At 45.5% G+C, this 21658-nt stretch overlaps 1 protein-coding gene across 10 annotated transcripts in view; it reads left to right on the plus strand.

Annotated features, from left to right (window-relative positions):
• The window catches only part of TRIO (trio Rho guanine nucleotide exchange factor), a 325844-nt gene that overhangs the window by 49506 nt on the left and 254680 nt on the right, over positions 1-21658 (plus strand). Inside the window, exon 1 of one of the 10 annotated variants that reach the window (XM_045848134.1) lies at positions 8277-8297. The exons of the other annotated variants lie outside the window; for them this stretch is intronic. The gene's annotated coding sequence lies outside the window, so the exon portion shown is untranslated. Of the gene's footprint in view, positions 1-8276; positions 8298-21658 lie in introns of those variants that run through there. 10 annotated transcript variants of the gene reach the window in all.

Here is a 21658-nt window from a genome sequence, read left to right on the forward strand (position 1 = left end):
AGTTGTGCTGGCCTGGAGCAGAGCCTCAGCTGTCTTTTGCCTTTGGCCTGACCATTCTCCTTGCTGTGTGTGTGCCCAGACGGGGAACTGGAGAGAAGGGGTAGGGACAGGGCATTTTAGAGTGGGTCAAGGCAGACTTGAGGGAGGGAATGCGGCAGGCACTGGCGTGGCTACGGAGTGCCCAAGGTCCATGGTCACAGTTAAGGGACCCACCTGAAGTAGCATTAGCCAGGGGTCAGAGCACAGTTAGTTCACTGAGTGATGAGAGCGGGTCATGATCGCAGTGTGCCTGCCACAAGCCAGTGATTCAGACTGACCCCAGATTCCGTCCCTCCGTGAAGACAGTGTTTTCCGGGAGGCAGACACTGTGTACTAAGGACTTTGCATGGTGTGTATGTCAGTCAGGCGGCCCTGCCCTCCGCTCTCCCCTCACTTCGATCTGTAAGTACCTTTATTCTGACCCCGAAGGACACTCCTGTCCTCAGCACACTCTACCCCTCACCCATTCTTCTCCATCCTCAGCTCATAGTGAAGTGCCACTTGCAAGAAGATTTCTCTGACCCCTCAGATCAGGGAACTCCCTGTGAGACACTGCATAGATCCTGTCCTTAATCTTTCACTGCACTTGGCACCTGAATTGAATACTTCCTGCGTTGATTGTGTTTCATTTTAGTCTCCCCTGTAGCACAGGTATGCTTCTGGGAGCAGGGACTAAATGTCTGTTTCATGTCTGGACTCCCATGGTCTGAGACGTGTTGGCAGTTGTAAGTGTCTAGTAAATATCTATCTGCTCACTAAGTGGGTCGGGCTTAGTATTTCCCCAGTGGTCCTGGATCAACCTAGAAGTTGGTAGGTGTATCTGCAAGTAGAGAGTGAAGGACCTGACAGCTGTGGAGTTGCTGGGGGAGGAAGACAGAAGTACATACAGTAAGGGGAGTGATCTTAACTGAAAGATACTGGGTTTTTGGTTCATAGTGTCGGATTGGCCAAAAAGTCTGTTTAGTTTTTTCTGTAAAATAAAAGACTCATTTTTCATTTTCACCAATGACTTGATTGATTTGGGTATTTTATGTTGACTATCTCCTGCTATTGGCTTCTAATGGGTAGAGGCCAAGGGTGCTGCTAAACATTTTCTAGTACATAAGACAGCCCTACAGCAAAGAATTATTTGGCCAAAATGTCAGTAGTACCAAGAAATATCACAAACCACTTTGACATGTTTAGTCTGTCACAGCACCTTCTGCATATACTCACGAATCTTTTTGTGTGTATGTTTCAGTTGCATTTTCACCCTTCTTGAAATAATAAAGCATACACCAAAAATGTTACGTATTTTCTTTATCTTCAATATCAAAACGGCTGCACACAAATTCACCAATTTTGATAATTCAAAAAAAATGTGCACTGATATGACACCTGTCACAATACAGGCTAACACAATTGTTTCAAATGAAGTTAAAGACCACTAAGCACTGCTAGAGCCATCTTACAGAAAAAACTAAATGAACTTTTTGGCCAACTTAGTACATAATCGAGCTATTCGTCCAGTAAGAGAACTCCTCTGGGCTTCTGCTTGGTGCTGTTGCCGGTGTTAGAGGATAGTATCGGTACCAGCATATGAACACATCACCATTTAGTGGGTTAATTTTTCTTTTTTTTTGTTAACTGAGTTTTTGCTTTTTCAAAGTCAGCTAAAAATTTTATGTCCATATGTAAATGTTTTAAAAATCAGTGTTCTTTCAAAGATAAATGTATCCAAAAAAGAAAACTTATTTCTGATCTCCTGTTCCTTTTAATTTAAGAAGATTTTGCTTCTGTTTACCATACAACAAAAGTTAAAATTGCACCTATACCATAGAAGTATTTTTAACAGTTAAACCAGGTTTTTAAATAGGACTTCTAACACTGAGTTGATTGCAGGGAAGTACGCTGCATTTTGAGTGCAACACTGTGCTCATGTTATGTCCTGCAGTTGTAAGATGTTGGGCTGCACTGTTTGTTAGCTTTGAGGATTAAGTGGAGCTGCTGTCTGTCATCACAGGACCTTTTCCTGGAAGGGGAGGAGCTATGGTCCCAGACTGTGCCTTATTTGGGTAAAGGGAGAGGTTCTTTTTATTGCTTCACACAGTCAGATTTACTTTGAACAGATTAGTGAATTGCTTCTCACTTATTAACTCTGAATATATTGCCCAGTTTTCTTAAAATATGGATTATCTTCAAATCACAAACTTACATAAATAAAAGCAAAAACACAGAAGTGATAGAAAATCTGAGCCCATTGGTGTGTATAGATGGACCAAAATGGCAGCCGCATTTACTTTGCTGTGATAATGTTAGGGACAAAGATAAAAGTGAAAGTCCTGTTACCCCGCGCAAGTGGCATGTAGACAGCCCAGCATTTCTCGCTTATTCTAAGGGCCTACCCACAAGCTGAAACAGTTTTAAATACCATGATTCCTCTTGGTACACACAAAAATGATGTATCTCCAGTTAGTCACTTACCATTTTTATTTATGATTTTATTTATAATTTTTAAGAACGGTCCGGTCCAGTCAACCCATGGAGTTGTGAGAAATAAAAAGTCCTTATTTTGAGCTACTGAGTTTTGGAGTGGTATGTAATGCAGGAATTATATACCTGATAACACCAGGTATGTTTGTAACTTTTTCTTAAATGGAATAACCAGGTTTCACTATTGTATTTCCCTATACTTGGCACTGAATAATTTACTTAATTCCCAAATTCTAATCTGTTCTGAAAGAATAACATTAAGAGTTTCCAGAGAATGTGCCACAGGCAGCAATGGGCACCTTGGAAAGAGGGCGTCCAGATGGCCTTGCGTGCTGGCGGCATTTCTGGAGTGAGCGCTGGAGGTAGTCCAGCGCTTCCCGAGGTGGTCACTCTGAAGGTAACATGCTGGAGTATTTATTTTGGCATCTCTGTTAAAAATGAATAAGAATAAGAGGGAAAACAAACAGCTTCATTCCTTGTTTCCAGACCCCTGTCCCCGGCCCACCTCCCTGCCCAGGACTGCAAACGCCTGGCAGTCACCACCTCAGTCCGACAGTGGTTTTCCAGAATCGGATTGGGGGCGGTGTTCTGTAGAAGGTGTTTTCTGGTCGGATATTTCTAGTTTTGTATTTAATGATGGAATAATGTTATGAAGACAAAGATCTTCTGCTTAAATGACCTTTTTGTATTCTTAGTGTACTAGTAATACATTGTAAGAAGCAGTGTTTTCAACAGTTTTGTTTTGCTTGTGAACCGTCCACCAGTGCTCTCAGCATCCTCAGAATGTGACAGTCCTGGAGGGACTTGCGACCAGCCCTGTCTAGGAGAGTCAGGGGCATGAGCAGGGCGTCCTTGTCCCTGTCCTCAGCGTGAGCCTGGGTCCCTCAGGGATCGCCCGGAAGCTGCCCCGGCCTGGTCACTTCCTCAGCAGGGGGTGAGGGGCGTGCAGGCTGATGGCTGTGGGACAAGCGAGGAGTGCAGCACAGAGTTGGAGGAGGAAAGTGTGCTCCAGTTGGCTATACAGTAAAACTGGTACTTTCTGGTTTGTTTCTGGGTTTCCGCACCGCCCCCCAAAAGAAAGCTGAACTGGTGCCTTTTCCCTTTTCATTATTTTGTTGTTAGTTTGCACCTTAGGAAACATCTGGTGTGTTTGAGTTAAAGCAGCTAAGGTAGGAAGCCCCGCAGCTCCCTTTCTAGGGTCTTGAAGGGTGCCCTGCCTATTTCTAGACCTTGGTGAAAGTGTTAGGATCTGCCAGTCAGTGGCTCTAGACTTTTTAAAGTGGCTGATGCTTGGGAAAGAAATGCTTGTTTGGATTGTGTGTTTTGTTTGAAGCCAAAAGAGCATCATCTGTGGTTTTGCTGCTACTAGATTTTACCCTGACCTTATACCATGAAATATTGGTTTGGAAGGCAGCGGCCTGCCTTTTTCCTGCCAATGTAGCTTGGGAGCCTGGTGGAGGGAGCAAAGCGTTCTGGGTTCTGGGTTACTAAGCCTGTGGGGTACACAGCAGAAAAGGCTCCAACACTTCTCCATTTGTGGGTGCAGAGGACTGTGGCTCGATCCCTTTCCGCTGGCTTTTCTTTATGACAGGTAACAGCTGTAAGCAGGGCCCCTCTGGGCTACACAGACAGGTGGTCACTGCACTGTCAGTGTAGGACTCATGCGGGAGTGTGCCCTTAGGTATGGTGAAAACATATCTAATTAAAGAGGGGTTTGGAGAAATGGATGATAGAGATTTGGGGAAGAGATTGTCTTAAACAAGAGCACTGTGATGAGCCCATCTCCCAGTCAACTGTCAGGCAGACTTTTTGACACAGAGGTAAAGAACAGGCACGGTGTTGTAGCCTGAAGAGTTGTCCTGAGGGCATCCTGGTTTTAGAGCAGTGACTCTGACCTGGGCAGGGGACATCACCTCTCTTTGCCTCAGTTTCTTCTCTGTAAAGTGGGGATGGATAGTCAAGTACTCACACGTAGGTTTGCTATGGTGATTAGACCACCTGCTGTTGTGAACTGCCTGGAATAGGCCCTGGTGGCACATAAACATTGCATGTGTCTTATTAGCACCACTTGTCAGGGCTATTTCTCAGACTTGTTAGAAACCCAGTGGGCATGGCGTCGCCCTCTTCCAAATCTCTACTTCCAGGCTTTCCTTCCTGCAGGCCAGTATTTGTGGACCAAAGGGAGGTGCCCACGGATTAGGGAGGGCACAGAACTTCGTTGTCCTGAAGTGTCAGCTGTTGCCAGATGTGCAAAGAACATTGTTGTAGGAAACGTCTGCGTCGGGGCCTGAGCCTCGAGTCGGTGGGGCTGGAGGAGCCCGCCCGTTGAAGGCTTCCTCGGCTGTGTCTTTTGTGGCCTGGAAGTTGTTTGGAAAAGAAAACATGTAATCCAGAGAAACAGGGATTAAAAATTTATCAGCATGGCAAAACAGTTAACTGTTTCATTCAGAAATCTTCATGACAGGAGACAGTAGTTCCTCAGCACTGCAGCAACCTCACAAGTAAAGACTGCTGTCCATTAGGTTCACAGCGAAGACCTGTCTCGTATCCTTTGTTCATCAGCCAGAGATGGAAGGATAAAAGCTCCTGGCAAAAACAGGGATCTTCTAGTTTGTATTTGCAATTAAATTTAATTCATGCAAAGCTGCATATCACACTCCATAATAACTCATTAATGTTTATTCTCTGGCCACTCTATGTTGTTAACACAGAAGTACTCGTATTTTAGAACATACCAATTTTTCCTTTCAGAAATGTACTCTTTAGGGAAAGAAGTGTCTTTAAAAAACATTGAACACATTGCTCAGTTCCTCTGGATTCTTGCTGCAGTCCTGCGAAGTTTGCATTCTCGGCACTCAGCTTGCAGTCAGCCCCTCCAGATGTTTGTTACACTCAGAAGTGTAGCACTAGTAGTTTCTTTCCCATGAGGCTCTCTGGGGTCCCAGGAGCCCCCTGTCCCTAATGGCCTGCCAGCCTCCAGGGCGTCTTTCGTGTCCCTTCTGTTCTGGCGCACAGGCAGCCTGACAGTTGGCTGCCTTGCTCCTGAAATTCGCCATTCCATTTTGATGATATCTTTGTGCAACATGCGCGTGACTGCTATATATTCACTGTCTGGGTGAGGCGGAGCCTACAGTTTGGAGTGTAACATTTTTCCAACCACTTTATTGTATGTTATTCCTGTGCTCTGCCAAAAAAGAAGAAAATAAAACTCTCTGAAACATAGGTACCTATCTGCTATTTTCGTGTATAACCATTTAGGTTTTCTCTATTTATGTTTGTATGTATGTAACTACATATAAGCATATGTAATTATATTTCACATATTTTTAAAGAGGTCATTTTGCAGTAGAAAATCTTTGTGATTTTGGGTTCAGCAAAAATTTCTTAACTAAGATACAAAAAGCATGAATAACAAAAGGAAACGTTGATAAATCAATTTGCTTTTTAAAACATGCCATTCAGAAAATGAAAATGAAATTAAAAGTCACAGAACAGGAGAAAATACTTGTAAATCATATAACCCCATAAAGGACCTGATCACATGAAGATCTTTTACAACTTAACAATAACACAAACAACCAAATTGAAAAATAACAAGATTTAAATATACGCTCCAACAAGTAAGCTATCTAGAGGGCAAATAATCTCATGATAAGATGTCCAGTATCATTAGTCACTGGGAAAGTGCAAATTTAAACCACAGTGAAGTCACTCTGCTCACTTACTAGAATGGCTATCATGAAAAAAGACTGACATTGACCCTACTATGTGTTGGTGAGGATGTGAAGAAATTAGAACCTTCATAAATTACTGGTGGGAATATAAAATGGTACAGTCACTTTGGAAAACCATTTGCAATTTCTTAAAAAGTTAAACAGACGCTTACCATATGAACCAGCAATTCCATTTCTACTTGTCTGTCTCAAGAGAAATGAAAACATATGTCCCTGCAAAGACTTCACACCAGTGTTCAGTAGCATTGCTCCTCAAAGCCAAAACCCAAACAGCCTAAGTGTCCATTAACTGCTGAGTGGATAAACAAGACACGACGTGTCATATTCATACCATGAAATTCGGCAATAAGGAACACACTTCTGACACATGCCACCAAGAGGGTGAACTTCACCAACATTATGCTAAGTGAAAGAAACTGGACACAAAATACTGCATATCATGTGATTCCATTTACATGAAATTTCTCAAGAAGGCAGAACCGCAGAGACAGAAGACACATCAGTGGTTACCTTGGCCTGGAGTGGGGGCAGAGGGTTGCCTGCTGAGAGGTACGAGGGTTACGTTGGAGTGAGGCAGGAACTCTAAAACTGTCACGATGGCCACACAGCTGTAAGTTCACCACAGCTCATTGTACAGTCACTTAAAATGCGTATTTTAAACAAGAGTACAATCAGATTTTCTTGACAGATTGCAATTTATAAAGCCCTTTGCTATTTGCTGTCTAACACTGATTCTAAGAATTAAATGATATGCCCATTTTCCAGAAGAAGAAACTGAGGACCAGCAGTGATGTGTGACTTTCAGGTCTCCGAACCCATAACTGGCAGACCAGGTGGCCACATGCAAGTGTTCGGACCCCAGCGGCCCATCTGCTCCCCAGAGCAGCTGTCCTTAGTTGAGCTCCATGGCCCAGAAGAACCGTGCTGTTTGGAAGGCCATGTTTTCCCCAGTGAGTTCAAGTGTGCTCTAAGAAAAAGGTTTCACAAGACTCACAGAAGAAATTGTCCTAGCTAGCTGTGCTTGTCCAAGAATATATGAAGAAAGAAATAGCCTAGCTGTTTCTTTTCTTTTCAACATTTTTTTATTGTTCAAGTACAGTTTTCTGCCTTTTCCCCCCATCCCTCCGTACCACCCTAGTCCTCCCCACCTTCCTCCCCTCCTTCCACCCCTCCTTGTTATTGTCCATGTGTCCTTTATAGTTGTTCCTGCAAACCCTTCACCCTTTTCCCCTGTAATCCCCTCCCCTCTCCCCTCTGGTCACTGTCAGCCTGTTCTCAATTTCAGTGTCTTTGGTTATGTTTTGCACGCTTGCTCATTTTGTTGATTAGGTTCCTGTTAAAGGTGAGATCATATGATCCAACTGTTTCTTTTCTGTTTGTAGTTTGTTACTTAGAAACGGAGATATTATTGGTTTTTGTGCCCCGCCCCTTTTTGCTTACAATGTGATTACTTTAGGTGTCTTATGAGCAAAGCTCTTTCATAGCCAAGGTCTTTAAAAAACAAAACAAAACAAAAAAACCTTGTCAGCCCTCAAGACAGTATTAAAAGTTAGTCTTTCAGCCTTTGGGAAATTTTACAGGGCTCGGGTTTCAGGGAGGGAAGGGTCTGGGAGGTATGAGCATTGCAGTGCCCTAGCAGAGGAGGTTCCAAGGGTGCTGGCTGATCCCTTGTGTGGGCACCCTTCTGTGGGGCATCTGGCCTTGGGAGCCCAGGGTGGTGGAGGAGGCTGGCCAGGTGAGGGGGCAGATGATCAAAGGCCAGAACCTTATGTATGGGATTGGGGGGCCTGAGGAGGAGGGTGTGAGTTCTGGAGGGGCTGGTGGACCCTTCAGTTGAGTTTTGAAGGAAAATTACATATTAGATGATGGGGGCAGATCTGTGCAGAAGGTTGGAAGTGTGAACTGGCATGGTCATTTAGAGAAACCACATGTTACTTGTATGGGCAATATATTGTCTGACTTCCTCATTTCCAGATGGAGAAACAGTCTACAGAAGCTGTGGCTTGCCTGAGGCTACATACTCAACTGTGGAGGGAACTCGGAGCAGAACTGGTGTGTCCTTGTTTCCCCAGCGTCCCCCACCCCTTGCTGCGGACCTCCTCGTTGACCCCATTGGAAGCCGGCTGCCCTGTGTACTTAGCCCCTGCCTGACACTGCTGCTCGTCTCCCCTTAGCTTAGGCAGCATGATCAGAGCTGCTCAGTGGCCTCATTTCCAGACCTGTGGAGAGAGTTGAGTGGAGGTCATTTTGCAGTATTTGTTTCTTCTAAATATCCTTTCAAACACGTTTTTGAAACATTGTCTACTAGTTTCATGATTGTTTGGGGGTGAAAACCATGGAAGGAAAAGAAAACAGTCATGTTTTGTTTCAGTATGAATCATCGGTATCACCCCCATTTTTTCATCATTTATTATAATGGTATGATTTTAAAGTGCCAACTTACTGGATTTAGCCCTACTCACTGTCCAGTAGTTGGAAATTAGAGTAAAATTAAAATTTGAAGCCAGCAAAAATGAGGTGGACATTGAAGAATGATCCATCCCCCAAAGGGTGGATGCTCAGTGCCCTTGCATTAACACCTTCCTTAGCCCTCCTCCGGGCTCCGGTCACCTCTTTTGTTTCCCCCTCGCTTCTGCTGCCCTCTCCACTCCCACCCTGTACATGCGTCTGTCGTGAGCCCTTAGGCCAAACCTTGGGTCTGTTTCCTTGGCATTTTTAGGAATTGCTCAGGTTTATTGGTTGCCACTTGTAGCCATGCTGCTGAAGGAATAGGTAGAACTTTTGGGGATTCCTGATAACTGGAAAAGAAAAGGTCATCATAATGTTATTTTCTGACCTCTTGGTTTTATCTTCTGACTTTCCAATGAGAGCTGTAGGTTGTAGTCAGACTAATGACTCATATTTATAAGACCTGCAAAACCATTTCCTCAAAGGTGGGAGAATCAAAGGGGTGGACGTTTACTGCCTCAAAAAAATTCATCTGAACGAATTGCCGCAGAGAGTCCGGCTGTTAACGCGCAATGCAATGAATAATGAGTATTTTGGACCTATTTGTAAACATAACTGGTATGCAGCCCGTATTTAGAAATGGTTTGCCATTACTGACTTTAAGTGTACTTAACATAAGCAATCATTATTATTGTAAGCTTGCCCCTGCTGTGAATTGACCTGTAACAGAAGATACTTACACAGTGATTTAAAATATGAAACCATGTAATATTGTGGCATGTGGGACTGAAAGTATAAAATACCAGAACAAGCATTTATCAGCTGAAGTATATGTAGAACTTTCCTGTGTGAACTTGGTTATGTTTCTTTTTTGTATGTGAATTTAAGGTCCACTCTTTAGAAATTAGCAAGAACAATGTTCTTTGTCACGTATGTCCTCTGTTGGCTAGATCTGGATACCGATATCAACAGTTTGTGTTTCAGGACCAGAATATGGGGTTTTTGTTTGTTTGTTTGTTTGTTTAGTATTCTGATTAAATCAGTGTGTTAGTGCCGTGAAGGAAAATTTCTCAGTGGACTAAAAAAGTATAAAGAGAAATGTAACATACAAAAGTAAAGTAAGTAGTGGCTAAATGTATTGTTTACACTTCTGTAGAGGGCTCAGAAGGGAAAGAATTAGAAAGAGTGACGTAGGCCAGCCGCATGCCTTCAGGGATCAGCAGACAGGTTTCCAAGGGCCTGGGCGACTCCTGCTCGCCGGGTCGCCCGCAGCCTGAGTGGGCTGTGTGGTTCCTTCCGAAGAGTCACGCCCGGCCCAGCAGAGCAGCCTCTGCCCGACCTCCAGCCACCCTCTGCACACCGGATTTCAATTTCCCCATTACCTGACTTACCACATTCTGAGAAGGTCAGAATTGTACTGGCTTTGCCCTTGGATGTCTTTTTCACTGAAAAGGTTCTCAGTTAGTACATTGTCTATTCAATGCTAGGTACGGAGTGTGTGTGTTGGGTTGGGGTGGGATGTTGTGCAAGAGGACCGATAGAGGATTCTTGTACCACAAAGTGCTTTTCATGTCTTTTTTGCTACTGTCAAACAGATGACTATCAGTGCAGCATTATTTCTGTGAGACACAGCTTGATATTATCAGTATAGTTTTTAATCCATGACCAGGAAAAAAGGACAAAAGACCTTCCTCTCTCATTGGCTACAACATTTATTCCTTTAAATGCATTCTCTCTGATGTAATCCAGTATTTATACATGGAATGCACATAAACTGATCACTCATGTAGATAGGAGGAACAAGCTTATTTTTTTTGGATAAAAGATATTAAAATAGAATATTAAAATTTTCAGCATTTCAGAAAAGCAGTTTTGAATTGCTTGCTTTAAATGATGTTTTGCTTGATCCCCATACTCTGACTTTAGTGCGCGTATAATGCCACTTCAAGTATAAATGTAAAGGTGACACTGGTTCTTAAAATTATTTTAAAAAAACTCTTGCTCTCGCCCCTCCTACCTCCTTGAAAGGACAGCGGCCCCTCTTTATGAGGGCTGTGTCAGAGTGGCACGCGAGCAGCTCCATGGGTGAGTCCTGTGGGCTTGGACTCACGAAGGCACCGGCCCAGCACCGCCTCTCCTGTCCAGACACGCACACGTGCTCAGACACGCACGCGTGCCGCCGTCGCTGACTCACGTCTCCGGCGTGCGGGCTGTTTTACGAAGCTTGTCTGACGTTTACATGCCAGTCTGGGCCACTTACAACAAACAGCAGGAGGGCCAGGGAGGGGATTGGGAGAACGAAGCAAATGGCTCTCTTCCGACCAGGGTACGTGAAGTCTGCTGCGTGTGGCCAGGAAGACCACGGGGTTTGGTGCCCACTGCTTTATTTTTTTAATTTACAGATTGTATTTGTATTTGATTTGGGTCAAAAAAACCCTTGAGAAAGCGGTTCTCATGATTTTTATTTGTACAGTGCTCATACTGGTTCCTTTATTTTCTAGCAACCAAAGGGCCACGTAGGGCAAGCTGTGTTTTCCCCATGTTTGGATGAAGAAAATAGTGTACAACTAGGGATGAAGTGGAGGCTAGGGGTCTGGTCTACTGACTTAGAGTGTATTGTTTCCGACCTAAGAAAGGCTTGGGTGCCGTTGGGTGACACTGCCAGCACATGTTAGAGGAGTTCCGAACAGGCGAGGGGTTCGTCCTCCTAGAGGTTCGTCCGTTTTGTGCGAGTGACCTCACCAACACTGGTAAGGATGCGAGCGAAACCAGCCCGCTTCGTCCTCACAACTCTCAGTGGTTTGAATTGGAGCGGGATTCCTGGGAGTGGAATGAAGGGGAAGGAAAGTGCATTTTTTCCTTCCTCTCAGTTTTCCTCCTCCCTCTTTTCTCTTCCTCCTCACCTTTTAAAAAATAAATATTAACCTTGTCATTAACTGCTGCTGCTGGAAGCGGAGAGCACGCCGCTCCGCAGGCTTGGGCGCTCTGCTCTCCCGGCTTCACTGTGTGTGTGTGTGTGTGTGTGTGTGTGTGTGTGTGTGTCCCGGCCTGTGTGAGCCGGGCGCGCTTTCCCCATCGCCGCAGAACTTCATTAGGGGTCAGTGAGGTTGAAGGTGCTAGTGGGAGAAGAAAATATTTCTGTAAAAGCACAATTAAATGATTTGGGAAGACTTCAGAAAGGCAAAGCATGTAAAATAAGCTGACGAACTAAGTGTGGGAGAGACAATTGACGAAAGGGAAATTTTGTAAATATCTATTAGCATTCTACCCTTAGATTTACCCTGGAGCCGCTCTCTCTCCCAGCTTCATTTAAAAGTGAGGACCAGAATGGGCATAGCAGGGTCGATGCAAGTTCAGACAGTGAAGCCTTCCCATCAGCACCTGTACTCACAGGAAGACCTCAGCCCGGGTCTGAAGATGACAGCAAGGTGCAAGGCTCTTAAAGTGGGCTCAGCATTGTGTCCATATTGACTGGGAGGAGGAAAGAAACAGAATCTTTAATGTGTGTCTTTTTCATGGCTTTCCACTTCAACAGACTTAGTTACAAATTAACTGACCAAACGGTTAGTGATCACACCAAGAAGGAGGCAAGGCTTCTGCACAGGCCAGCTGCAGGCAGGGACTCCGTCACCGTGTGGGGGTCACGGTGGACAGTGTGTTCCTGCCGGCAAGGGGTGCGTTTCCTTCACCTTTCAGTCATGTGTGTGTAGGGACTAGAGGACTGGGGGACCAGCCACCACTGAGGCTGAAAGTGACTTGTAGGCCTTAGTTGTCCCCTGGCTAGCCTGGCAGACCAGTGAGCCTTTGTATTGGTGATCAGATGGACTTGCAGGCCTTCGGGACAGACGTGCCCTTGGTCACCTAGGCAGGGCCACTGCCGGACGGGTCGTCCCATGCTTCATTTCAGGGGCAGGGAAACGGGGCTCTTCTGTCCAAGTCTCACAGGTGTTGGGCCACCCTGAACGCCACAGGCGCCAGGCTTGCCAGCTCAGAGGCGTTCCCTTACCTCCTGTCTTCTGGAAGGGCACAGGGTGGTCTCAGTTTGGAAAGACAGGGTGACCTGACCAACACACAGGCTTTTGAGAAGATTAGGAAACCCGTGTCATTTAAAGTTTACATCTGCCGTAGCTCCCCAGAAAATCTGGAAGAAGACAGCAGAAGGAATGAAAGCCTATTGTCATACAAACCAGAAATCAATCCCTGTTGGCACTTTATTTCACCTAATTATTTTTTAACGGATGGATTAACCTGAGTGTCACATTTCAGTTTGATGACCCAGGACCTCATTGATTTGTCTGTGACATCATCTGGTGTACGTGTATAGACAAGGGTATGCTCTACTTCTGACCACGGTGGAGGGAGCACCTTAGGTAATGGAACACATCCTCTTATAGGTCATTGTGCCCCATTCCTTGGCTTCAGAACAGCAGTTATGGTGATTTTTCTTTCTCTTGTATTAAAAAAATAATATGTTACAGTGACATAAAAATGACTTGGAAGAAAGTAATATGAGAAATTTATTTTTGATGAAAATTAATCTTTTATATATTTGGTTTTTACTGTACGTGATGTAAGAGAGAAGCTACAATTAATGTTCAGTTCAGCAACAGGATTAGAGAAGTGAATTTATATAAGCCAAATAGCCTAGATTTCTTTGCTTTTCTACCATTAAAGAGAGATGATTTGGTGTTTGTCTTTCTGGCTTTTAATTTTGGGATTCCCAGATCTTGTTTATAACTGTTTTAAGTTTAAAAAATATTGTAACAAACTTACTTCCAAAGCTTGCCTCTTCTCTCTATGATGCTAATGAAGAGAGTGCTGAGTTGTAACATTTGTTTCTGCCCCAGTCCCCTTGGGGACATTCTTCTGTGGTGGGTTCCTTGTTAGTGTTGCTGCGGCACACTGTTCGTGCTCACCGGTGGTAATGACAGGTTCGATCATGATCTGGAAACGTATTACACTTTATGGCTTTTATATTTTATTCATCAATGTGCTAGTGATAAAAATTTGATTTCCGTCTCTCTTTGGCTTTCTCTGTTGAGACCTGCAATCTTTATGTGTGACCTTGAGAACATTATTCAGTTTCCCTGAACTTCAGTTTTTGGTCCACCAAGTGAAGGCTCTGTACTCAGTGACCCCAAGCTCTCTCCAGCTGTAAGGTCCCGCCATCCCACAAAGTGTGTGATCTCACTTGTGTGCCAGATCTTGACTCACCCTTGACACGGGTCAGTTCTGCTCCTGCAAAGGGCGTAGACCTTGAGAAACCGAATTGCTAGTCTTGTTCTTTGCAAGTAAACAGTGCAGTTTTGAGAATAGAAGCTAGTTTTGAGAACTGGTCATTGTGCTGGTTTGATTATTTTTCATTTGTACTTCAGTGATTAAGAACTTGCGTTCTGGAGTCAGCTTTGAACCCATCCCCTCCACTCAATATCTGTTTGATCTTGGGCGTGTAATTAATTACCTTCTCAGAGCTTCAGTTTCCTCTCCTGTGAATTAGCAGTAGCAGTGGTATCCACTTGGTGTTGTCATGAGGGTTCAGTGAGGTAATACGTGCAGAGCTGCACACATAGCAAAAACTTGACAGGTTGGGCGTTAAGATTGTTATCATGACTTTGTCCTTTTCGTGTTGTGGCAGCCTGCCGAAACTCTGTTCCTCCCATAAGTTCGGCGGAGTGTCTGAACCTGCCCTCCGCTATCTGTCTAGCCCCATGACCTGGTCTGACTGTGGAAACACTTAGCAGTTTTCTCTCCCAGATTTATGAATGGGCGTGGAGCCCCGAGACCGGCTTTTGTTTGCTGCCAAACATAGATTCATGCTTGTCCGATCACGGTTTTTATTTCTGTCTGCACATTTATTTATATGATTATTTGAAAAGAAGAAGGGATACATCAAACAACAAGATTTTTATCCTCTTTCCTGGATTTGCTTCCCCTTTTGTGGAGTGCTGGGGCGGTTGTCACACACTCAGCCATTAAGAAAGGACTGAATGGCCATTGGAGTATTGATGGCTCTTTAGAAACGACCTGCGATCCCTATTCTCTGGCGACACCAAGGTGTCTTGATGAATGGACTTCCAGTGCGCGGTGAAAACTTTTGTAGGGTGGATTTCAGCCAGCCCTCTTGGGTTGTCAAGACCCTGCGTGCCGTATAGCAAGCTGTTAATTGTGCGTGCATTCCACGTGGCCTGTGCCGGTGTGGGAGCAGCAGGACAAAGGCGTGCTTACCGTTAGCATGATGCAGTGATGTGCGGGAAGCTACCCTGGAGTGTCCTGAACCGGCCAGCACATTTCTGTTTCCTCTCTTCTCATCGCTGGCCTATTTGTCATGCTTACCCAGGTGTGGTAGGTGGCCAGCCCAAGTTCCCACGGCTGGGAAGGGGGAGTTGGCATTCTTACCTGCTCTGCTGCCTCTCCCAAGACCCGCAGTTGCAATCCAAAATCCCCTGTGTCGTGAAGCGCCTGCTGGGAACCCCGGCTTCTTAGCACAGGGCCAAGTGGCCGGGATGTGTGGGCTGAGGACAGGGTTGTGAGTTCTTCCTCCAGAGAGGTGCACCAGGGTGTTAAATGGTCCTGGTCATATAGTTCTGGGGGATGCATCTGTGTTGGCATATTTTCCACTCTTCATGCCTCCCACTTTTGACTTGATATAGCTATTGAGATTGAACAGAGCCAGGAATTAAGCACAGAACCCGCAGCGCCTGCCGCCGTGCAGTGTGTGGTCACCGCGCCCTGGCCATGCAGCGCTCACTCTGTCAGGTGTCCTGACGCTGCCCTGTCGCACAGTCACCGGCAGAATGCACAGAAAGCGCACTCCATCTCTACACCCCAAGTCCCCTTGTGGGTCTCTTTCTCATCATTAATCATGGGACTTACAGTCCCCTTTTCCTTTCCCTGTCTACTCAGGAGGGGCCGGAGTATTTTGTTTAGATGTTCATGTATCATCATCATCATCATCATCATCATCATCATCATCATCGCCGTCACCTCCCCTCCCCCGCCCCTCCCCCGCAGCCCCACGTACAAAGTGTTGGGAGGTTGGGTGTTAGCATTCTGGTGCTTTCTTCCTTCAGTCAGCCAACCTCAGTGCCATTTGCTCAGTTACAGAAACTCTTCAGTTGTTCAAATTAGATTTCTGATTTACAGGAAAATTGTCTTTTCTCAGCAATGACAAAGGCACCCTCGACCGAGTGAATGAGAAAATGTAAAGGTGGACCATGAGCAGCTATTTCAAATGTGGGCAACATTTCCAGAAGCCTGGGCATTGCGGGGCCGCAGCACTGGGAGGGCCAGCCCAGGGGACACGCCGTGGGGCACATGGTCACGATGGACCACGCTCCTTCTTACTGAGAAGAGCATTGCAAGTGGGAACCTGAACATGCCTTCTGCATCCATGTTACTAATGCCAATTATTTAAGAGTTTAAGGTTTCAGAAAATATTAAGTGACTTTAATAAGTTTGAAATTAAATATTTAAAAATATTCAATTAATTTTAGAAACAAAACTTTGCTTTTCCTGTGAAAGGTATAAAGATATCTTAGCTGCTTTAAACTTTTAATTTAATGATTTGAGAGAGAGAGAGAGAAACATCGATTTGTTGTTCCACTTATTTATGTCTTCATTGGTTGCTTCTTGTGTCTGCCCTGACTGGGGATCAAACCTGCAACCTTGGGGTATTGGGATGATGCTGTAACTCAGGGGTCCCCAACCCCTGGGCCATGGATGGGTGCTGGTCTGTGGCCTGTTAAGAACTGGACCTGAGCTCACCTCCTCCATGAATGCCCTCCACAGAAGGAGGTGAGCAGTGACCTCCTGCCTCCCCCCTGCCCCCACCCTATCCCACCCCTGTTCGTGGGAAAAACAGTCTCTGGTGCCAGAAAGTTTAGGGACTGCTGCTCCAACCAACTGAACTACCTGGCCACGGTGATTTTTAATAAAAGAATAATTTATGTCTCTTGGGGAGGAGGATGATTCTCATTTGCTGTTTCCAAACAGGTCGGGCTTTAAAATGTAACTTCCATAAAGGAAATACTTATGTACCAGGTTTCCTCTTCATCGCACTCCAGTAAGCAATCAAGTGGAACCTAAATAACGTTTTAATAAAGGGTGCTTGGCATTTTCCTCCTTGGTGGGTTATATAAGTTATGCATGTTGACATATATATTTTTAAAAGCAGCAGAGCGGACGATGGAGTGTGGTCCCGCAGGCTCGGTGAGCGGAAGGCCCGTGTGGACAGGGTCCCCAGGCTGCCGCCATGGGGTCTTGCTGGCCTGCGCTGTGACCCACGGCGGGAGGCTGTGGGTGATCTGATGGCATCGTCAGCTCAGGATGGTGCCTGGGGCAGATTAAGTGTCTCAAGGTTGTTAAAGTAGTATTCATTATTTTATGTGGTGCCATTTAATTTGAAAACATTTTTAACCTTTCCAACAATTAGCATCCAAGGACCTCATCTAACTGACTGTTGGTGACTCAGCACTGCCAGAAAACTGATACTGAATATCAAAAATAAATAAATTATAAGGGTAGTTTGTAAGGAAGGGGAAGATAGAACCTCTGGCAGCTTGGACATGGGGGAGGGCAGAGGGCTCGGCCTCGGGCCGGCCCCACCAGCACCCGCCTGTGGTCCTCACAGGCTGGGCTGCGGGCAGAGCGGATTGCCCGCAGCTGTGAGCCAGGACTTCTGCTCTAAACAGGACACGGACTGCTGGCGAAACAAGGGAAACGGTCATTTCAAGGGCTCGTGAACTTTCCTGGATGAGTCAAATCCTGTAAAGAGGACTGGCCCTGCTGATGGGGGTCTTCGTGGAGTCAGCCGGGCCAGTGACTCCGTGCCTTCTTCCACAGTGCTGTGGGGGTGGCTGCTCCACCCAGGGAGGCTGCTGCTCGCACTTTTGTGTTCATTTTACAGGGTTTAAAACAGTGCTCACTTTCCGATGCCGTCATAGGTGAAGGAGAGGCTTGGTCCAATGTGGAAGTAGGTGGCTCATACTTTGTAGAAATATGCCCTGGCCAGGGTGGTGACATGACATTGGTGAATGTTTGTTAAATGCCAATGGCATGTGAAAACCAAGTTCAGGGTCAGGTGCTTTGTGTGGGTATGTGAGGTGGGGGTAGGTGGAGGAGTATTTATTTCTTTTCATATAATTTCTTGGAGGCTTTTTCTTTGAAAAGCTGACCAGACAATTGTCTCCTTGTTCCCTCCCCCATGGAGCTGGACAGCTTCCTGTAGAGCCCTGCTTTGAACGCTGTGAGCAGTGCATTCAAAATGCTCAGCCAGAGGGGTCTTAAAGATTTGCTTTTTCCCACCACATCTCTAATCGGCTGACATCCCCATGGCACCGCCATCCGTTGTCCCTCGTGTTCAGGTGCTTTCCGTAGAGTGTGCTGTCTCAGGCGGTGGGCCCTAGGAGTTCCTCTGGATTTGGAGACCCACAGTCTCAGCAGGTCTCCTCTTCTTCCGTCACCTGTGCCTCCTTGGGCTGTGTCATCCTACTCCCTGGCATCTGTGTGGGCCAGGCCTCTTCATCCTGGGTGGTGGGCCACTCGGGTCAGCATCACCCGAAGTACCTATGAAATCACAGCACCTGAACCCCGCTGGACCCGAGGCACCCAGATCTTTGGGATGGGGCTCAGGACTCTGTATCTCACCAGGGTCTCTATGGGAGAACTAGTGATGAAGAAACATTTCCAGAGGAAATAAAATATTTCAAGCTGTCGTTTGTTATTAGCATTAAGAAAGAACTTAGGTTAGAATAATACAGAAAAATTTCAGTTAATTTCACACACCAAAAGTTACTTTGTGAGACTCTGAAGTTCATGTATTGGGTTACACAGTAAAACGTATTTCTTTCTGTGGGTCAAGGCCAATAGAGTATGAAAGCCAGTAAAATAGATGTCTCTGAGTTCCCTCTCATTACAGTATCTTTTTGTATCGTTTGCAGTCCTTAGCCCATGAGATCATTTACCCGCCAGTAAATCATCTACTTTGTGACGAACATCAATAATGAAAGATTCCCGGAAGCCTTTAATCTGTCCTTGGCTGTGGCTCTCACACTTGGGCGTGCGCTGGAGTCTCCCAGGGCACCACATAAAGTGCAGCCTGTCTCCTGCCTCAGGACCTAGGAGGCAGGCATAGGGTCCTGCATTTCAGTGTGTCCTGTGTGATTCTGGGGCACGTGTTTATGGGACCACCTTTCAGGAATTATTCACCTGCCTTTGCAGGCACTTATGTTGTAAATGTTGCGACAAGTCTGCGAGGTGACACCTCACCCCGTTTAACAAAGGACATCGTGGCCACAGGGCTTTGATTTGGTGACTTCCGTCTGAGAGATGCTAAGGGCAGGGCCTGGACTCACACGCCCAGGTCAGCCCACCCTCCTTGGAAGGAATCGGGTGGCACGAGATGTAAAAGGTAAATGGTCCTGACCGAGGGAGTTGCTCTCACAGGAAAAAGAAATAGGATGTTAAAAATGACAATGTTTAGAAGACTGGGCCTGAAGCATTTTGTCTTGGAAGCAAGTATTGTTGCTGCTGGTTCTAGGCTGGCCTTTTAGACCCATGCCCTTTGTGATCGGAGCTAGGGACGTGAGGAGCAAGAGCACGGGGGTGGACCTCAGGGAGGACCGTGGGGCGGGCCATCCGCATGGTGTTCGGAGTCACTGCTCCAGACCCCAGTCCAGCTCCGCCGCCAGCTCTGGGGTCCTAGGTGACAGCTTCCCTTGTTGGGCCTGGTTGCATCCTTTGTAAAACAAGGGTATTATATGACAGCATCTCTCCCTGACTTCAAGTGCAGTGTTTTTTCTCTCTCTCTTGAAGAAGTAGTATTGCCTGTCCCTTACCCTGACAGAGATACTGATTGGCTAAACAAAACATCTGCCTGCGTTCTGAGCACCTCGGGGAGAATGACGTAGACAGAATCAGAATTGTACTGGGCACCTCAGGCCTCCAGGTCAGACGTCCTCTGCTCCGAGAGCTCCTCCGGGGAACAAGCCCTGCCTGCCAGCAGGAGTGGTGGAGATCGCATTGCAGCCACTTCGCTGGCCTCCCGTCCAGTCCAGCAGGCTTGGGAACGCGGCATGGCGCAGCTGGGCTGGCCGACCCTCAGACTGCACAGCCTCAGGTTCGTCTCGTCACGGAAAGAAGGGGACAAGGGTTTTCTTTCAGAACGAGGCCACTGCTTCGGACAGTGTGTAGGCGGGAAGTTACATCCAGTGGGATTCGTGAGAACGAGAGGAAATGGCTGTGTGTCCAGGAAGCCGGGCTGGCGCCGTGGGGCTGAGCATTCTGTGGTCCCCACCAGGACTTTGTTCTTAGTTTGCAGATTGTCATCTCTCTCCTGTGTCTCTGGCACGCGTGTTTCCTCTTTTAAAAGGTGTAGCGTTCTGTACTCCACTTCCCATCTAATTTTAGTCTTAATTTTGATTAGTCTTAATTTTAGTCTGAATTGGATTATAGGGATATATGTCCTCTTCAAATATGATTTTACAACATTTGGCATTTAATGTACCCAAACTTTTGACTTGTATTTACAGGTGATTAAATCTGCTATTCCTCTTGCTTGGTATCCTGCAGAGCCCATAGATAGCGGCAGAACCTGTATTTGGCCTTAATAGTATTTACAGGGTGAATGTCTTCAAACGAGGCTGCACTCCTGCGTCTGTGCTATCCTGCTAGACCGTCTCCTCACCTTGAGAATTTACATGTTTAGTTTTGTTTAATGTTAATCTCATTTCCATTTCTTGGTTTTTTTTTTAATGGAAGAAACATCATTATTTTTTATTTTTCATTTTCAGAAAGAACGTGAAACCAAAACCCTGAATCATCTTTTTGTTTAACTTCATGCAGGGGTGGGCAAAAGTAGGTTTACAGTTGTTAGTACGTGAAGCAGAGTTAATAAAGCTGTTGCAATGATCATAACCTGCATTTTTCCACAATGCGGACACCTGTAGATACTAAGTAGAAGTTCTGCACTTGTCTTTTTAAATAATTTTGAAAGGAAGCAGAGCTGATCCATTAGCTATTTTGCCATTTAGGTTTTCCCCGGAGGAAGGAAGAACTCTCAGTTGAAGAAACAGAGTTCAGTTCACCTACGGCTTCTTAGTGAAGATGGACTGAAATGAAGAATATGCTAAAGGTTACACGGCAGATGATGCAGTGTTTAATGTCAGCACTACCTGAAACATTTTGACTTCACACAGATTTTAAAGGATAGAGTAATGTCAGAAGGATGAGTGGGTGTTTGCTTTTATGGATGAGTTATAAGTTGCTAGCAGGCAATGCAAAACAATAAGTGAGCTGTATAGGAAAAGCAGAGTGGAAGGACTCAGTAGTTATATTTCAGCTGACAAAAATGATGGCCTTTGGGTTGTTTTCTGAAGTCTTGGCCCTAAAGCCGTAGGCATGGACGTAGAAATTATAAATATAGGAGATAATAATGAAACCAGAACTGTAGCTTGCAGCCAGTTTTTAAATGAGAGAAAAAGGTAGGATATCAGAATGTTAAGCATGTCATAGGCTAAGATACATAACATTGTGCTAAATACACATTGTGTGCTTTTAATATTATGTATAAAAAGGGCTGTTGATCTTTCAGTGTTTAAACCCTTTGAGCCTCAGTTTCTTCCTTTCTAAGAATGAAAGGGGTTGTGCTCTTCATATCCAACAGAAAAGTCCTGAGCTGTGTTCATTATTTTTGACAGCCCAGCGGAAATTACATGCCTCTCTGTAATGAGACCCCGCAAGCCACTTGAAGCAGGGGGTTTCCTTAAGTTTCACTTGAATTTTAGACAAACAGTGTGGACTCATTGGCTTTAACACCCTGATCAAAGAGCGTTAATGGGCTGTTCTGTGGATGGCGGCGAGGGGGGTGGGGCAGACCAGAGGGGAGATTTTTAGCACACTTCATGAGGAAGGCAGGCAGATGGAATGAAAATCTATGGAACCAAAACCTAATGGGGGTGCCTGTATTG

The sequence above is a fragment of the Phyllostomus hastatus genome, unplaced genomic scaffold, assembly GCF_019186645.2.
Source record: "Phyllostomus hastatus isolate PE091 unplaced genomic scaffold, TTU_PhHast_1.1 phas_contig_58, whole genome shotgun sequence".
NCBI classification, from domain to species: Eukaryota; Metazoa; Chordata; class Mammalia; order Chiroptera; family Phyllostomidae; genus Phyllostomus; species Phyllostomus hastatus.